Below are 18978 nucleotides of genomic sequence, written 5' to 3'. Positions count from 1 at the left end.
CCTTAGCAGTGAAAGCTTGGAGTCCCAACCACTCAACCACCAGGGAATTCCCTATATATCTATGCTTATGTAAATACCATATTGTCTTAATTACTGTAGCTTTGTAGTAAGTTTTAAAATTGAGAAGTGTGATTCCTCAAACTTTATTCTTCTTTTTCAATATTGTTTTGGCCATTCTGTATTCCTTAAATTTGTACACAAATTTTAGGATCAGCTTATCAAATTCTGCAAAAATGTCGAGATTTTGATAAGGATTGTACTGAATCTGTAGATCAATTTGGAGAGTATTACCATCTATAAATATTGTATTCCAGTTTGTGAACATGAGATACTTTCAAACTTATCTAGTTCTTTAATTTCTTTCAACACTGGTAATTTTCAGAGTATAATTTTTGCATTTCTTTTGTTAAAATTATTCCTATTTTATTCTTTTGAAATCTATTATAAAAGGAATTGTTTTCTTAATTTCACTTTTGGTTTACCCATTGCTACTGTATAAGAAAAAATTGACTTTTGTATATTGATTTTATATCCTACAACCTTGCTGAATTTGTTTATCACTTCTTATAGTTTTTAGTGGATTTCTGAGGCTCAAATGACTTTTAAATATATGAAAAGAGACCAACCTGTCATAAAATGAGACAAATGTAAATAAAAACTATCATGGGATATGGTTTTGTTCACCTACTGAACTTGCAAAGATCTAAAATGACATTCATATCATTGTATGGGTGTGGTATGTATTAATATTTCTATTAATATTCATACTCTTTATTCAGCAATCCCACTTCTAGGAATATATCCAAGAGCAGCTATCTTCCAGTTCACATACAGTATCCCTAGGGATGCGTAAACAGTATTGAAGTGTTACGTTGTATGTAGGCAGGTCACTGTTTGATTCCATTTACATAACCAGGCAAAACCACTCTGTTGAGAGAACTCAGCATAACTGTATCATCATATCGTTTAATCAAAATTTTTCAGGAGACTTCCCTGGTGGTCCAGTGGCTAAGACTCAGCGGTCCTACTGTAGGAGGCCTGGGTTCGATCCCTGATCAGGGAACTAGATCCCACATGCCACAACTAAAAGTTCACATGCCACAGCTAAAGATCCTGCATGCCACAACTAAGACCTGGCACAGCCAAATAAATAAATAAATACTTAAAAAAATTTTTTTTCAGGATGTTTCTTTAAATCGTGAGGACTTCCTCCATCTCAACCTAACCATAATCCTCCTCCTCAATAAAATAATAACTCTCCTCTATCATCGAGTAGTTTGCTTGCTGTTTGTTTTATTTTTTTAATATATATTTTTAATTGGGTTCCTTTTAATTTTTTTTTTAAATTTAGAGTTGCTTTACAATGTTGTGCTCGCTCCTGCTGCACAGCAAAGTGAACCAGTCATATGTATTGCTTGCTGTTTAAAAGTTATTGTTATATTACCCTTTTCATAAGCATTGTATCCAGTTCAAATCCAGCCCCCCCAAGTTATTTCAGTAGCCTTCTACATGGTCGCCTATATTTCATAATTCCTACTCTAAATTTTCTTCTAGATAGCAACAGATTGATTTAAAAAAGTCACCCCACGAACCTGACTGAACATCTTCAATTGTCTCCCACTGGATGGTGAAACTCCCTTACATGTGCATAGAATTTAAATTCCCCAATATCCTGGCACTTGAGGCCCTTCACAAACCCTATGTTCTAACAAATGCGCATGATACAGTATTCAGACAAGGCATGTATTCATTTATAATAAATAGTTGTTGAACCCTTACTGTCCTCTAGGAGGTATATTGATAAGGAAAACAGATCTTGCCTCTGGCCTCTGGACTTTATAATGGGGTGGGTGGTGACTAAACAAGTCAGTGCTGGATGTAATTACAAAAGAGAATCAGTACTACAAAGAAAAATAAACAAGGATGTCAGTAAAAGAGAATAGAGGGCAATCTACTTGTGCAGGTGGTCAGAAAAGGCTTCTCTGAGGAGGTGACATTTAAAAGCATATATTTGCCTGCTGGGTAGAGAATGACCTGGAGAAAGGTGGGAGTGAGCCAGGGGAGGAAGCTTCTTAGTTGACCAGATGGCTGAACTCTGCTCCTGCTGTTTCTTTCTTGGAGTCATTCATTCAGTAAATATTTCCTTAGCACCATGTGATGTTCCCTTCATGAAGTGTAAACATTCTTGTGCATGTAGACATAGTGTCCCCTCCAGAGGCTAATGCAGTACCTTGTGCTCAGTAGGGTCCATTTGATATCTGTTGAGCCAGGGAGTGGAATGGCTCTTCTGGCTCTCTTTTTCATTCAGCAGTGCTGTGACAGTGATAGTTTCAATTATTTGAGAGAAGACTGGAAGAGGAATGGTGCTCTAATTTATGATTTTCCTGAGGTTCCAAGGTAAGCCAAAAATGAGTGTGGAGAAAGAGTACTTTCTGAGAGAATTCCTGAGAAGAAAGTGGTCCTCTTTGGTTCTTCTGGTCCCACTGCTGCCAGACTTCCAAGGAAAGAGGCTTGCAAAATCTGGCTCCTTCCCCCTCTAATAGGAAGCTGCTGGGGTCTACCTGGTCTGAGGCTTCCTGGGAAGCAAGGTGGCCAGACCTCTCCATTCAGAATGGGAAAGGAAGGGACTCATACCCTCCTGGTTGAGGTTTTTGGAGCCAGGGCGGACTGCCTCCAAATATGCCACAATGGCACATTGATTATTTTGAATTAAAGTTACTTAAGAAATGGCCAATGCAAGAGGGACACTCTGACCTTCCCCTCTGTCTCCCTGAAAACAGGAAATAAATCTCCCATGTGAAAGGTACCCTTTTTGTACCAGGAGGCAAAGAGAGATCCTTATCACCAGAGATAAGGAAATCAGGCTAAGACGCCTGTATAAACAAACGTTGTTACTTTTTAAATTTACTACCCCAAGCCCAAATTCTGTTTAGATTTTTCACTAACTGAGCACCCAAAACCTAAGTTTGTATTGTCAATTCCTCACAAATTTATTTTTTCTTTGTCTAAAAAGTATAAAATCTGCCTGCTTTGGTCACCTCGTAGATCCCATTTCTATGAGGCCTACATGTGCATGAATTAAAATTTGTTTCTTTCTCTCCTGTTCTTCTGTCTTGTGTTAATTTTGTTATTAGTCCACCCACAGGAACTCAAGAGGAGTAAAGGGGGAAATTTTCCCCTCTCCAACAAGGTGAGGACACTAGAGAGGGCATGGGGGTGGGGGTGGGGGTGGGGGGTGGGGAGGGTGGGGAGGCGGAGGGGGAGGGGGAAGGGGTCAGAAGCCAGGGTGTTGGATCTAGGTCTGTGTGTGGCTCCTGCAGAGCCAGCAGTAGCACCTCTGGCAAACCTGTTTTTTTCCCCTAACTGGTTACTTCCCCTCGAAGAAAAACTTCTGCATTGAGGCCGTGAAACAAACTTGGGGAAGCTGGCTACAAACCACAACTGGTCTTCTGTAGTCTTTAATGAACCACATCTCTCACCAGGCTCTAGTCCAGGCAGTACAGATACCGCAGAAAATAGAAACAAAGGTGTGCCCTCTGGAAGTTCAGAAGACACGATGTGACAGAGGGTGCTAAGAGGCTTGGAGAAACCATCCTCACTCATTCCAGCCTCCTGTAGCCCCGAGTGGGGTAAATACCTGGAGAGGTGCCAGGCAGAGCTGACCCTGCCTTTTCCTGAGCATTCCTTACCTCTTCCTTCTTTTTTGGCCCCACTGCTGGCCATCCAGGTAGGTTGTGGTCACCTCTGTCCTGGATGACAGCCCTAGACCTCATGCTTCTCCCTGTAGAATATGTGCATCAATGTGGCTCTAGTCAGAGATCTGACCCCAGAGCCAGCGGAGAGGAGTGGCTTCTGTCCTAGTGAGGCCACCATCTTCTCAGGATTCACATAGGGCTGCCTAACCAGCGTAGCCATAACCTATAGCCACAAGTGCGAGTAGGAGAACCAGCATAAGCCACAATCATAATGAGGGTCATCATGTTAAACTTGTAAGCCCTGAGTGCTCCCAGTTCAATGACCTTTGTCTCCACTTGCCCGGGGACAGCAGGCTATAGCATCCAATTGGGAGTTGACCCAGGCAAACACTGGGGAGAGATCATCCTTACTTACAAGGTGACTGGTGGCCTATAAGGCTCACTCACCTAGAGGTTAAGTTAATACAAAGAATCATCCCTATTGCGTGGGGTACATACTGAAGACTGAATACTTTTTGCTGTGTTGAATAACTGAATAATCCTGTAATAAATATAACTAATTTAAAAAGGCTCCTGAGGATCAGTTTCCTATGATCCATCAATGTCAGTGGGGTGAATATACCAAGGTTCACTGTGGGTTCATCTCTGGGGCAGAAATTCCCTTCTCCCCAAGTAGAATCCCTGGGATCCAGCATTAAAATAGACATAGGCCTTGTATAAGTTGAAACTTTTAACACGCCTGTTTATATTTGTTTATATTTGCCAGCAATATAGTTCCTGCAGGATGAAAAATACATGCAGGCCCTTCTGACGTAATCTCCAGAAGTACAGTGTGGTTGAAAAACTGTAAAGAAATTAAGTTTCTGGAAATGCTTAGTTAGCAAGTTGGAAGAGAACAGAGGCTGCCTGGGAAGTTGAAGCAATTTGGCTTATTTAGCATTCCAGAAATTCACAAAATACTTCGTATTCCACTTTTCTAACTTGTTATTTTGAAAAATTTCAGTTTTCCAGAAAAGTTGAAAAAATTGCAGAATTAAAACATATATACCCATCACTTAGACTTACCAATTGTTAACCTTCTGCTACGTTTGCTTTATCTGTATATAAAATACATGTGTTTCTGAGCTATTTGAAAGAACATTGTAGCCACCACAACTTTTAAAATAATTCATCACACAACTCCGAAGAACAAAGACGTTCTCAAACATAGCCATTATCACAGTGAAACATTTAACAGACTAAATAATACTCTCTTTAATATATTTTCCATCAAGTTCTCCAATTATCTCCCAAATCTCTTTCATAGCGTCTTTCCTTCAACTTGGTGTAGGATCAATGGTCATGCAATGGATTTGGTTGTGGTCTCTTATGTTTGAACTTATTCCTAGCTGTTCTGTGTTTTTCTTGATGTTGATTTTTTGAAGAGTCTGGTGGAGCTGTTTTGCAAAATGTCTCTCACACTGGATTTGTCTGATTTCTTCCCCTGTGACTAGCTTCATTTTAAACCTTTTTGGCAGATATACATGGGTGACGTAAAACCTCATTTTTGACATTCAGCACGCTAGCAAGTAAGGCTTCTGAGGGCCATGGAGATATTTTTAGCAGAAAGACTAGTAGTTGCCTTCTCTGGAGTGTGGCCCTTCCTGACATAGGGCTGGCTGACATCCCTGGCCTGTGCATTCTTTTTTGTTTTAGAAAATATCTTTTTTTAAATTAAAAACAATTTTATTTTTATTTTTGGCTGCATTGGGTCTTCGTTGCTGCGCAGCTTTCTCTAGTTGCAGTGAGCATGGTCTGCTCTTCATTGTGGTGCATGGGCTTCCCATTACGGTGACTTCTCTTGTTGCGGAGCACCAGCTCTAGGTGCGTGGGCTTCAGTAGTTGTGGCTCGCGGGCTCTAGAGCGCAGGCTCATTCGTTGTGGCGCATGGGCTTTGTCGTTCCGCAGCATGTGGGATCCTCCCAGCCCAGGGCTCGAACCCATGTCCCCTGCATTGACAGGCGGATTCTTAACCACTGCGCCACCAGGGAAGCCCTGGCCTGTGCATTCTTGATAGTTCCCAGTGATCATCACTAGAGGCCAACTTTAAAACAGGGGTTCTCCGGTGTTGGAGGGGGTAGGACAACATATTTGGCTTTGTCTGGAGACATTTTTGGTTTTCATGTTGGAGGAGGGAGTGTGCTACTGGCACCTAGAGGGTAAAGGCCAGGTATGCTGCCAAACATCTCCCTTAAAAACGAGTTATCTGACCCCAAATGTCAACAGTAGCGAGGTGGAGAAATCCAGGGGATGCCACTGAAATGTTCCAACTAGCTGACTCCTTGGCACCTGCCTCCTTCCATTTCTCCTTGTTCCTGAAATGCTCCACTACTGTCTGCATCATAAACATTAAACAGAAAGGAAAGTAACAATTTCTCAACACTTCCTAACTGGTAAGTACGGCGACACACTTTTGTATGTCTGTAACTAAATTGGCCCTCTACTTGGCCTGTGAACTTGTAGCTCTTGCCAAGTGTGTCATCTGAGATGAGCACTTTAATTGTTCCAACAGGCACGTATCAATCTTACTTGGAAGAAAAAGGTGCCAGTAAAATCCCAAAGAGCATTGCTAACTGACAATTGTCCTGCAGGTTAGAGTATACACAATGCTTTCCAATAATACATCTGTCATTTGACCTGACAACATTCGGGGAGGCGGTTTATTACGAAGTGACTGCGCTTTTGCACTCGAGGAACCACGTCCGCCCAGCGACTCGCTGGAGGACACCGGGCTGGTGGGCGGAGAGGGCTGGGCGGGAGTCGGGAGATGAGGATGTGGGGAGAGGCGAGTCCCAGGCCAGGGCTTGGGGGCAGAACTCCAGGCTGGGGTAGGGGTTCAGACCCGGGGTTCAGCCTCCAGGTACGGCACTCCGCAGGAGTCAAAACTGTTCTGGACGCTTCCTTCCTCTCCCCGTCCTCCTGCAAACAAATAACCTGACACTCAAAGGGCATCTTGGCTTAAACATAACTCAAACAAGTTCACAAGTAACCGTGGGAATGCCTGGCTCCTGACTTCCGCGGAGAGCCGAGCGAGTTCTCCAGTTTGTGGTGGGGGCGGCGCACGGGGAGGGAGTGCAGGGTCAAGAGCTGCAGAGCTCACCCTCCCCTGCCAGGTAGGGCAGGTGAGTGGGCGAGGCCCGGGTCCGTGCCGCGGTGGCGCAGTGCGGCGGAGGGGTCCGCGCGGGAAGCCGGATGGCACTGGACGCTGTCTCTGCGGCCACGGCTCAGCCAGTGGAGGGCCTTGTCACTGTATCCGGTTTTATCCAAAGGGGCGGCGTGCGCGACGCAGGTCGAGTTGCTGCTTAAATTCAAGGACAAGGAGGGACAGTCATTCGGTGAAAGCCCTCCCACCGCGCGAAAACGAAACTTCCAAGGATGCCAGACTTCCGTTGCGACCGCGCCGCCCCTCTCCCGGGCCTCCGGGCCCTGAACGCCGCCTCTTCCAGCGCGCAGCTGGGGCGCAGCCAAGCCCCGCCCCCAGGTGAGAGCCGCGCCCGGCTCCTCCCCGCCGCCAGGCCCCACCCGGCGCCAGGCCCCGCTCCGCTCTGTTCGGCGGCCAGGTGAGTTGTGCCAGACCAAGGCCTGCTCTGCCACCAGGCCCCGCCCCACCTCCAGGCCCTCCCCCACTCAGTCCCGCCCCACCACCAGGTGAGCAGTCTCAAGCCAAGTCCGCCGGGCCCCGCCCTCCGCCCTCTAGGCCCCGCCCACCGACTGCAGCGCCTGCGTAGTACGGCCCGTCGGGCCGGGGCCGGGCCGCTCGGCCGGTGCAGTCGGCGGGCGCAGTGCGCGTGCGCTGTGCGGCCGGGGGCGGGCGGCGGCGGCCGCGGAGCGGGGGCGGGGCGGCGCCGTCTGGCTCGGTTGGGCCGGGGCGGGAGCGCGACGCGGGACGGCAGGGCCCGCGGGCTGCCGACGGCGGCCTAGGTGGCCGGCAGGTGAGGTCCGTGCGCCGTGGGGAAGCGGGCGCCGCAACGGGGTCGCGGGCGGGGCGCGCTGAGGGACGGTGGCGCCCGGGGAGCAGTGGGCCGAGGCGCATTGTCCGGGCGGCGGGTGGCGCCTGCACAGCGCCCCCTGCCGGCCGGGCCGCGGGCGGGGGCCTCGGGCTCTGACCGCGCGCCTTTGTTCGCCGCCCCCGCCAACATGGCCGCCGCCCCCGGCCAGGCCGGTCGGCCCGCGCGCTTTGTTCCGGAGGCCTCGGCACACAGTGGGCGGGGGGCGCGGGGCGGCGGGGGCGCTGCGGCGGGCCCTGGCGGGGGGCGGGGCGGGGTGAGTGTTGCATAACCCGGGCTGGGCGGGGAGGAAGGAATGGGACCCTCGGGTCTTGAGGGGGAGGGGTTCGAGTCCCCTGGGGCGGGGGTGGGGACTGTATCCCTGGTTGGGTGGGAGGGGATGTAAAGGGGGGAGGGGAACGGGCCCTCGGGGCGTGGGGAGGGGCTGGGGTGGAGGGTGGGAAGGAGGTGGGGGAGGGAATGGGGACTGCCCCCCGGAGCGTGAGAGAGAGAGGGGCTCTGCACCGAGACCTCAGAAAGGGGAGGGGGTACTCCGGGTTCTGGACCCCCCTGAGGCCTGGCGCTGGTCTCCCACCCAGGGCTGTGTACCTACGACGGCGTAGCCTCCCCGGCGGCTGCCCTGGGTCCTGCAGCAGTAGGCTTCGTGGAGAAGGTGGTTTTTCGGGGCTCCCCGTAACACCCCCCTCCTAATTTCCACCGCCCCCTTGGCTGCCTGTCCGCGCGCCCTGGTCAGCTCTGCGCGGGACTGGCGGACGGCGGGGTTTCTGCACACCCACACTCACACAGTTTTCTTTTTCATCACGAGTGACCTTGAACGCATTCCGCAAGCATTTGCTGAGATTAATTGCACGGCTCGGAAACTGCGCAGTGCCTTCGGTTTGGCTCTGTTCATCTTTCCAACTGCGGATGCGTCCTCGACTCTACCGGGTTAGATTTTAGTGATGGCTTCAGCAATAAATGCCACGAAGTAGGCACCCCAAATCTGTTTACGCATTTGCTTTACGGTTATTTGCTATTTATGATTTGTGGATTGAGATTCCTGGTTTTGGAGAGGGTTTTCCATGCATGTTGAAGTAGCAAATATGGATTTTGCTGTACGTTAAAAAGCAACACCAAATACATTTAAGTGTTAACGGATTACACTGTATAACGTGACTTGTGCCAGAGACGACATACCTACCAAAATGCGAATTCCTATATAACTTCTGTTGGAATTTTCTGGAAGGAACTCCGCGGTCTGAAAGCATTGATGGAGAGTACAGTAATTGCTTTCTACACAGCTTTTGTTAGGAAGTGAAAACTAAACCTACACTTGAGGATGTATACCAGGACAGATTGAGTTTGTGAACATTCTTAAAGGTTGTGAACTTTCAGAGGCTGTGAAATTTCGGATGGGGGTAGAGTGAAATGAGGAGGCTTCTCTCCCATCCCCCCAACCTTGGTTAATGGGCAAATACCAAAAAGTTGTAGTAGCTACTGGATTACAGAACCTTTATTATCAGACTTGATAATTAAATGTAAGAGTTGCTAAATATGTTTGTCAAAATTATGGGTAGTAGATGTGTGTTTCTTGTGAGAAATAAAATAGAATTTCTTTATTTTGACTCTTGAGTAGCAAAATGGTTACTTTATTTTTTTTAGTATTTATTTATTTGTTTATTTTGACTGTGCCGGGTCTTAGTTGCCACACACAGGATCTTTACTTGTGGCATGCGAACTCTTAGTTGCGGCATGCGTGCAGGATCTAGTTCCCCACCCAGGGATCGAACCCGAGCCCCCTGCATTGGGAATGCGGAGTCTTACCCACTGGACCACCAGAAGTCCCACAAAATGCAAAATGGTTATTTTCAAATGCCGTGAAATGGGTAAGGAAAAGAGGCCCTCAGTCATCTCTATGATTAACTTAGCATTCTTTTTGTTTTTTGTGATACGCGGGCCTCTCACTGCTGTGGCCTCTCTCGTTGTGGAGCACAGGCTCCAGCTGCGCAGGCTCAGCGGCCATGGCTCATGGGACCAGCCGCTCCGTGGCACGTGGGATCCTCCTGGCCCGGGACACGAACCCGTGTCCCCTGCATCGGCAGGCGGACTCTCAACCACTGTGCCACCAGGGAAACCCCTAGCATTCTATTTTTTAAGGTTTTCTATTGGCCCCAGAATTTTGATAGTACTGTTTCTGACAGTACCTTTATTTACCAATTCAGACCACAGTAACAGTATTTACTTAGTTTTGGAATATATATCTGAAGCAGTGTTTAAGGTGGTATTCTTGGTAATACTAGTGCTAAGAAATGCTACAGGAAAAACAAAACGGTTCTTGGTTACCTTAGTTTGGGAAACGTTGCTTTGTCCTTTTCCTTCTCCCCAAGGGTCACAATTCACATTATCAGGTTAAGGGCTCTGAGAAATAGTACCAGCACTGTTTTCCGTATTTGGCCCCAGATCCCTTCTTGTTTTGTTTTTCGTGTAATATCTAGTAACACTCTTGAAATCCAGGTAATGGTGAAACGTTGGTCATTGGTGTCCTTACCGGTAATGGTACCACTCCTGTAAATTGTGGACTGGGAGGTTGATGTGATTTGTGTGTGCCTGTGTATTCTATGGGAAAGAGTACCTCAGATTTGGCTCTTATCACACTGATAGTGTATAATTATGAGTTATTAATTTGAGGTCTTAACTAGAAGAAATTTAATTATGTAGTGTTCTCACTTCCCAATGACTTACCTGATTGCATACAGTTAAACTCCACTGGCTGCACTCCTTAATTGTTAGCATTTTTTCTGCCGGTATGTTGGAAACACATAAAAAGGGTACTGTTGTTCCTGAAGAATTATTGTGGATTATTTTAGAGATTAAAAATAATGCTGTTGGGTATTTCTTTTGAATTAGCTATTAGCAGGATTCTAATTTGCTGAGAAAGAACAGTTAACATATATCATGTAAATACTTTCTTATATTTATTAGATGCTTAATTGTGTTTTCTTTCTCTTTTCCTTGAATGAAAAGAAATTGGAAGCAGGGAATCAATTGTGCAAAGGATAAGAGCTCTGGAGTTGGACATGGAGATGGCCTTCAGCTCAGAAGAGTCTGGGTTGAAATCCAGCCACACTCCTTACTGGTTCAAAGCTACATACATGATTCATCACATAGCCTTTTTAAGCTTTCTTAAAAAGCTTAAACCTGTGATGAAACCTAGATTTCATCCTATAGGATGAAACCTATCATATAAAGCTATTATGAGAATTAAATGCAATGGATTTGTAGAGTTCCCAATACAGTTCCTGAAGTTCAGCAGCTGGTGCCAGTCATTGTTGATTTCCTTCTCCATCCTGCTTTTGAACTTTGCTATAGTTATTAGCATTTTTTTTTCAACATCAGGTTGCTTAGTTGTGCTCGTCTTCAATTAAATTTTTTTATACATTTATTTATTTATTGGCTGCGTTGGGTCTTCGTTGCTGCACGCGGGCTTTCTCTGGTTGCGGCGAGGAGGGGCTACTCTTCGTTGCGGTGCACGGGCTTCTCATTGCAGTGGCTTCTTTTGTTGCGGAGCACGGGCTCTAGGTGCGCAGGCTTCAGTAGTTGTGGCTCACAGGCTCTAGAGCGCAGGTTCAGTAGATGTGGCACATGGGCGTACTTGCTCCGCGGCACATGGGATCTTCCCAGACCAGGGCTCAAACCCGTGTCCCCTGCATTGGCAGGCGGATTCTTAACCAGTGCGCCACCAGCGAAGTCCCAATTAAATTTTTAATTAAATCTCTACTGGGTGCTTATTATATGGCCTTAAAATTGCCATAAGTCGTGTATGGACATAATACATAAAGATGTGCCCTCAGAGACCTTACGGCTTGGTAGGGAAGATACCCATACATAAGATGAGGAAATTCTATGCTTTTGATATCTGGGAAGAGAAGGTGATGTTCCAGCAGGGTTAAGAATATAGATTAGGAGAGGAAAAAAGTCTAGATGAAGGGACAGCAGGAGCAGAGTCCTGAAGAGAGTGTTTGAGACCATTCTGGATTTGAATTACAACCAAAAGTTTGCCCTGTATTATCGGTTACTCCTGTGTGACTGATTCCTAGGGTCCCTGGACATCATAAGTTCTCTGTGGGTATTGATCATACCACTGCTGACACCACTTATAATTTGGCATGGCCAGTCTGTCTAGGGATGAATTTGGGGCCAGATTTTAAATAATTGTACATATCTCATTAAGGTGGTTGGTGTTTATCCTAAAGGTGAGGGGAGCCATTGAAAGGCATTAAACCGTATGAAAGGAGCATTGGAGGAAATCTGCCAGTGTAGGAGCTCTAGTTTAAAGAGTGTAGCCTGTTCAAGAAGGCAGATGAAGTCATTTGAAGCAGGGGCAATTTGTTTGGAGTCCCTAGAATGTTAAGTGTGTTGACTTTTTGGGGGGTGGGTGGTGGGTGGTAGAGGGAGGAAGGATCCATTCATCATGGATATTGTTTTATCCAAATGTTGAGAGAGTAAATGAAGAGGTTAATAAAGCATTTTCATACCATTTTAGATGTTTCTAGATTGTAGTAATAAAGCATGACAACTTTTTAAACTTAGATTATATTTGTTTGTTTATATTTGTTGTTCAGCTTGCTTATAGTTATATCCTTATAACCTAGGTTTAATTTTTGGACCTGTCTGCAAATGATCCACGTATTTATCTATAGATGATCTATATACTTACACGTATGTATGACCTGTATATCTACCTGTATAGTAACTAATCATATATCTAAGTTAATATTCCTAGTGTGAGTTTTAGGTCCTGACACAGGATAAGAATGTTCTTTTTCCTATGTACAGGGTTGATTTGTTGTTGTTTCTTTTTGCTTTCTCTCTTTCAGGATCACTGTGGACCCAAGGAATTTTATGTATTTGGTGTGTTTTAAACAAGTAGTCATCATTCTTTTCCCTCAGCTTGTTCTAATTTGGGCATGGCTTGGTCCTTTCAAACTAGTTCTCTTCCCTTGGATGCGACCCCATTAATCTTTGAACTGTTTCTTGCTCATGTTACAAGATGTCTTAGATTCACTTTGTGCTTTTCCTGCCCAATATCTATCAGCCAGTTGTTTTAGCTCTTTTTATCAGGCAGTGGAATTTAGATAACAAAATCTGGTGCTGTGTGTCCTTACTGCTACTGAGATGCCCTTGCTTTCATTGGATAGGCTTGGGAAATAATAAATTTTGATTTTGTGTTGATATTTCCAATTCACATTTAACTTTATAGGGTTTTTACTTTGACTTTATCCTTTCTTCTCTAATGTTAAAAATTTGCATTCTTAGCAACAGTAGTTACTTTCCTTTATCCTACAGTATAAATATAGTAGTTTGAAAACGTTAATAACAGTAGAGTGATTGTAGGTTTGTATTTTATTCTCCTTGTTTTAAAAATGTATCCATGCAAGGATGTACAGTTGACAATCTGAATTATAAAATCATTTGAAAACATTTTCCCTCTGATTTTGTAACCAATTTGATCATTAGTTTGGTTTATTTGAATGAAATCTTTAACTTTTAAGGATTTCTTTAATGTTTTAATGTATTTTTTCAGTGTGTAAAACATTTACATAGTTCCAGAATCAAAGCTGCATTACTAAGGTATGTTCACATTCTCCCTTTTCTTCCTATCCCTGCACTGTACCCCTTCTGCCCCACTTTTATTAGTTTCTGGTTTATTTTTCCACTGTTTTTGCAAATTTAATCACAAGTATGTTTTTTACCTGCCTTTCTTAAAAAGAAGTTTGTGTACACTTTTGTTTCTTCCTTTTTACTTAATACATTCTAGAGATCACTTCGTATACACTCTTTTTCATTCTTTTGTGCTTGTAGTTCATTTCCTAATTATAAACACTTGGGTTGTTTATAGTCCATTGCTGTGAATAACCTTGTGGATGTATTGTTTTGTATTTGTGCAGGTATAGTTTCAAGATAGTGAGATTGTTGGGTAAAAGGTAAATGTGTTTGTAATTTGTTAGTGTCAGAAATTACCTTTTAAAAAGGCAGATCTGATTATGTCACCTTTTACGTAAAACCCTCAGTGGCTTCCCATTGCTTTAAGGACAGAACTTCAAAACGTGGCCTTAAGGGTGTGCATATTTCTTAAACTTTGGGGCCTTGACCTCACCAGTACCACATCTCCCTTTGCTTTCCTTGCTCCAGCCATGCAGGTCCTTCTCACATCTCCCGTGCCCATCATCATCTCCGCCACCAGGGAGTGTGGCATTTGTTCTTTCCCTCTTCCTGGAATGCTTTTCCGTCCGGGTTTCAGTTATTCCTAGTTTCATTTAGAGCTTGTCTCAGGCATCACTTTTTTATGAAATTCGTTTTGTGTGAGTTTGCACATTTTATAATAAAGGTAGAATAGGGAACTTCGATATATCCACCACTTGCTACAGTAACTAGCAGTTTTCTTGACTTTACTGAAGTCAAGTTCTTCTATTAGGGACATTGTTGTCCTTCCTGGTGCTTATCAAAATTACAGGGTTACATTTGTTCACATGATTTAATGGATTTTTGTTTTCTCAAAAAGGCTGAGCTTCATTAAAGTAGAGATTCTTCTTGTTTTGTCCGTAATTACTTTTCTAGTCCTTAGTTCAGTACTTGGGTTGTGAGTGCTCAAATTCCCTGGGCAGTAACTAGAATTGTCCAAGGGCAGGTTGAGGCTGTGTGGTTAAATGTGTGGTCTGTTGCACAGGGGTCTGTCAGACAGTCTTATTCAGGGATCTCAGTTAACACAGTGTAGGAGCTGATGATGCAACTCGTTGATAAGACTGTTGTCTGTGTGCCTGATGCTGGAGTTTGCAGTCCATAGGACAGGCATTTGAGAAGGGAAGGTGGATGTAATGTGGGGGAGAACCCAGACTGGAAGCCACAGCAAGACAGATGGAAAGCTGTGTCAGTTCTGTTGCCTCTGACCTTGGTTGTGTGGATATCCTGAAAGAACTGGCCCTTTGTCATGGAGGTAACCACACACACTTGGCCCAGGAGGCAGAGACTCTCAGGGAGCCTGGGGGAAGGTAGAGTAGTTGTTGCAGCCTCGCATCCTTGAAGCAAATGGGGAGTTCAGTGGGTGCAGACTGCAGATGTCCTACCAGATGTTTGCCCCTTCACTTACTTCCTCCGCGTGCTGCACAGTAGTCTCTCTTCTGGCCCGCCCAATCTGGAAACAAATGGGCGTGGAAATCTTGGGGAATGCGATTTAGCCTAGCCAAGTGAAAACGTTGCAAAGCAAAACGATGAGTTCAGGGTTTTAAATTACCAGGTCAGGTTCCACATAAGGGACCTGAAAGTTTCTACAACTGCCCTAAAACTGCAAATTGAATTCCCCGTTTGTAAGTGAAAACATTGGTTGGTAAGGAATGGGATCCTGAAAATTGGATTAGCGGCATATGGTCAGATTCTGATTTAACTGGAGACCTTGAACACCTAAATTCTGCTGGGCTACCTTTCCCAGTAGAAGCAACCTTTCCATCCCTTCCCTTAACTTAATCTCCCTTTGCCTGAAAAACCTGCATTTGGCTTCCCCTAGGATCATCCCAGGAGGTCCCAAAGGGTGAGGTGCAAATTGTGACCCATGAAGAGGTAGGCCTACCCAAAAGATTGTCTAGTTTGCCATGAGAGAAATAGGAACCTGGGGAATATTTATGGGAATGGATGTTAAGGGTGTGAGTTGAAGGTGAAGGGAATGTAAAGTTGGGTTAGGCCAAATTTATTGATGTGGACCCATAAGGAGAGATTCTGGATTCAGTGTTACAGCTTGAGGGCTTAGAAAGGGCTCTGCTTGGTTGATTGCCTGAAACAAACCGAAGGGTGACCTGTACTAAGTGGAGTTGAGATGCCAGAACTACCTTGGTATACTGTAGAGGAAGGTATCCAAAGGCTTAGGGAGATTGGAGTATTGGAGTGGATTTGTCATGAAAGACTTACCCTTCCTGGGAAGGTTCACAACTCAGGCCTTATCCCACAGCCATAAGACACCTGCAAGACATCTGAACATTTGGTACGATAAGCCCCAGTATCCTTGAGAATTCTGGTCACTCTTCTCTGTAGATCAGAAATCACAGTGGGATCTGCTGGCACTGAACTGGGATCTGTAAATGCTGTGGTGACAGTTGGATCCTGGGTTGTCAGGTCTATTAAATGGTCTTTTTTATTTAGAATCAATCTCTGGGTTGTAACTAGTAATTTTTTGGTTACTCTGGTATTTTTGTGTAACCCTCTGAAATTTTTCCTTAAATTGACTCAGTGAAAGATAAAAGCAATTTTATGTACTTTCCATTCATAATTACTCTTCACCACAAGCTTTAGTCCATAAAGCAGGGTTCATCTAAAATACATTAGCCTTTAAATATATAGTTTATATGACTTGTGGGACTAATTTGGTGGACTCTTTTTGGAAGGTGGCGTCATTGAAACAATATAAAATGCCTGTACTCTGTTCGGCCTAGCAATTCCACTGCTAGGAATTTATGGTATAGATGTATTTGCACAAAGGTACAAACCTGTATGTGTAAGATTTTTCATTATAGTGGTGTTTGTGGTAGTGAAAAATGAGAAACATCTGTCTAATATTGAAGTTAACAGTAAAGTAAGTGATCTTTATGTCCATACTCTGGAATGTTCTGTCACTATTAAAAATAAGAGGGAAATAAAAATAAGAGGAAAAAATTTCCTATACTGCATGGAAAATGTAATGTTTAGTAAGAGAAGCAAGTTGTAGAACTTTGTGTGTGCATGTATGTGTTTTAAGATGTTTGTATATCTATACTTACTATGCTTTAAGAATTTGCATATGTCATTAGATTCACAGCAGTCTTTTAACAGTGGTTACCTCTGAGGGATGTGAGAATGATGAAGGAAGGGGGAGGAGGGCTCCATGTAAACAGTCTGGCTGCATACAGCTTCTTTTTTTTTTTAGTTTATTTTTCTTGAATTTTTGAATTTTATTTTTATATAGCAGGTTCTTATTAGTTATCTATTTTATACATATTAGTGCATATGGGTAGCTTCTTAATCTGAGTTAATAGTAAGTAGCAAATTCCCCTTTGGTTTAAGGATAGTTGACTTTTCAGAGTCTTGCCTTTTTGATTTTTCTTTTTTTCTTTTTTTTTTTTTGGTGAAATGTACTGAAAGTACAGAAGTAGTTACAGATCCATGGTTTGTGACATACCAACCGTGGAACTCTACACATTTTGTCATTAATTTCATTCACTCGGTCATGTATAGTTGTAGTTTGTTTATTAATGTAATGATTTATTCATGTATTATCCATGGTAGTAGTTCATTCTTCTGTTGATAAATATTGGGTTGTTCCCAATTTGAGCCTGTTAAGGTCCCCCAAGGACAAGAAGACAACAAGTTGGGGTTAGATTTTGCTGTAGGAGAAATACTTGTGACAAAGCCAACAGCCCCTTGCAGGACTGATGTATGTAGAGGAGGAAGAGGTTGGAGGGAACCTTTGGTACGATAAGTCTTCGGACTTCAGTGCAGTTCTAAGAAAGTTTAAGTAAGGCCAGTGACATGTCCTCCAGCCAAAGTTGGGGTCAGAGGAGTTCCTTCTCCTGCAGGAATGGACCTGCTTTAGCATCCTGCCTATGGCCAGTCATTGGCTAGAACAGCCTGTGGGAAGTGTTGGGCTGGGGGAATGGTGATGATGGATTCAGAACAGAGCAGCTCCCCATGTTAGGTGATCCAGCAGGCTCATTTCCATGACTGTCACGGGGCTCATGTGAGCAGACGTGCTGTGAACATTCAGGTGCATGTTTCTTGTATGCTTTTTTGTTGGGTAGACTTAGGAGTAGAATTGTTGGGTCGTATATTATGCCTATGTCTGGTATTAGTAGATAATGCCAAACTTCCAGTGTGGATATACCTATCAGTTTCTATTCCAGCTACAGCAGGGGTCCCCAACCCCCAGGCTGCGGACTGGTACCTGTCTGTGGCCTGTTAGGAACTTGGCTGCACAGCAGGAGGTGAGTGAGTGAAGCTTCATCTGCTGCTCCCCATCACTTGCATTACCGCCTGAGCCATCCCCCCGCCCCCCCCCTCCCCCCCCCCCCGTCCATGGAAAAATTGTCTTCCACGAAACTGGTCCCTGGTGCCAAAAAGGTTGGGGACCGCTGGTGTAGAGCAAACAGAGAGCAGAGGGTGGGGGAGAGGGCAAGGGTGGAGAAAAGAGGGGGAGGGAATGGGTGGGAGTGGGAATTTTCTTCATCTTAAGCAGCTAAGATTTCTAGGGTGGTTTGTAACCATAGCATACTCATTAACCTATCTTGTCAGATAAACTTTTTTTTTTGTTTTAAATACACTTTATTTTTAAGAGCAGCTTTAGGTTCACAGCAAAACAGTAGAAAGTACAGAGTTCCCCTGTACCCCCTGATCTCACACAAGCACAGCCTCCCCCATTAGCAGCATCCTGCACCAGATTGTACATTTGTTAGAATGGGTGAACCTACATTGACAAATCATTATCATCCAAAGTCCATAGTTCACATAGGGTTCACTCTTGGTGTTCTATATTCTGTGGGTTTTGACATTTATAATATGTATCTGACATTATAGTGTCATACAGAATAGTTTCACTGCTCTAAGAATCTTCTGTGCTGTATTTGTTTTTTTCTGATTTCTGTCTTCATTCCATTGTGGTCATAATACTATGTAATTAAAAGCTTATGAAATTTTTTGAAGCTTGGTTTATGGTCCAACATATGATCACTTTTTGTAAATGTCCTGTGTGTGCTTGGAAAGAATGTGCTTCTGTCTTTGTTAGATGCAGTGTTCTATGTTTGTTAGTTTAACTTGGTTAATTGTGTTAAATTCTTCTACATCCTTTTTTCCTTTTCGTTTGCTGGTTGTATTGGTTACCAAGAGAAATGTATTAATACTCATATTTTGCATTTGTCTGTTTCTCCTTACTTGCGATAATTTTTGCTTTATCTATTTTGTGGCTATGTTACTAGGTGCGTACAATGTTTAGCATTGTGTATTTTCTTTACCGGTTGAGTCTTTTAAAATAATTGTCTTTCCTTAAGGCAAAAGTGTTATTAGAGGTAAAGGTTGATTAGCTTAATATTAATGTAGTTGCATTATCTTTTCTCTGATTAGCAGGTGCAGTGTATATCTTTTTTTTTAACCTTGTACTTTCATTCTTTGTACTATGTTTTGGACGTTTCTGTTGTCAGCAGTATATAGGTGGGATTTTAAAAATCTAGTCAGACAATACTTCT

At 44.1% G+C, this 18978-nt stretch overlaps 1 protein-coding gene across 1 annotated transcript in view; it reads left to right on the top strand.

Moving 5' to 3' along the window:
* The first annotated feature begins 7457 nt into the window (after nt 1-7457).
* The window catches only part of SPIN1 (spindlin 1), a 65380-nt gene continuing 53859 nt past the window's right edge, over nt 7458-18978 (top strand). Inside the window, 1 exon segment of the mRNA XM_079925501.1 lies at nt 7458-7666. The gene's annotated coding sequence lies outside the window, so the exon portion shown is untranslated.

The sequence above is a fragment of the Stenella coeruleoalba genome (assembly GCF_951394435.1).
Source record: "Stenella coeruleoalba genome assembly, chromosome: 7".
Taxonomy (NCBI): domain Eukaryota; kingdom Metazoa; phylum Chordata; class Mammalia; order Artiodactyla; family Delphinidae; genus Stenella; species Stenella coeruleoalba.
Note: the sequence above shows the minus strand (reverse complement) of the source record. Positions and strands in the feature narration are given on the sequence as shown.